Genomic DNA, 972 nt, shown 5'->3' on the forward strand with positions numbered 1-972 from the left:
ATTTAACCCCTTTTCCACAGAAATGTGTTCCAGTAGGTAATTTTGAATACTGTTGCATCAGCTCATTTGAGTTTTTTGGCTTAAGTCTATAGTGATTTGTCCTTGATTTGTGTGTCTGTTATATGAAAAAAAGTACAGTCAGTACTTTTTTTCTCATGAAGATTGTTCTGCTCGGTTGTTGATAAACAAAACAGTTTATCAAGAGCCTGTCTTGTCTTGTAAATAATTTTCTCCATCTTACTTGCATGTGTAGTGTTTCTGTATTTCCTTCAGTTTTTTACATTCTTATACATGTTATTTCAATATTTGTCTCAACATTATGTTCTAAAAAGATGGAAAAATCACCTTCCAGTTTCAGTTTATTTCTGCTTGTATGTCAAAGAACTGCCTTAGCAGTTTTTCCCACCCTGCAGCGCCATGAACATGTGTTCAGTTTCTTCTTTGTTAAGAAACTCAGATTATTCTGAATTCATGACTTTCCAAGATATATCTTTCTGGTTTCATGAACTTGCCACCAGCTTCTTATTCAGTGTTAAAATGCAATTTGTTTGAATGATTGTGTTTCATCAGGTAACTCCATCCCTCTTCATAATACTATCACAATCATCTTTGTGTGATCTGCACATTTTGTTTGCCTTGACAATCACTGAAAAATTAAACATAGCTCAATTTAGTGATATTTTATTTTATACAATTTATTTCACATCCTTTCTTAGTAAATTGTACTTGTTTTGTTGGTCTTTGATTCTTTTGAAGTTGTTTCATATATTATCCTTTTACAATATTTTTTCTGTTTCTGTTATTTTTAGAGATTCCTTGAACAGATTAAGTAGACTGCTTGACAAAAGGATATACCAGAGTTTATATATGTTAGGTTTTGAGTATTTTCTTAACTTCATATTGCTTGCTGTTATGTCTAGATAAATTTTGAATAAGAAATCATCTAATACTGCAGCTGAAATTCTGTCAGCT

This window comes from Merops nubicus, unplaced genomic scaffold (genome assembly GCF_000691845.1).
Source record: "Merops nubicus isolate BGI_N331 unplaced genomic scaffold, ASM69184v1 scaffold39888, whole genome shotgun sequence".
Lineage (NCBI taxonomy): Eukaryota > Metazoa > Chordata > Aves > Coraciiformes > Meropidae > Merops > Merops nubicus.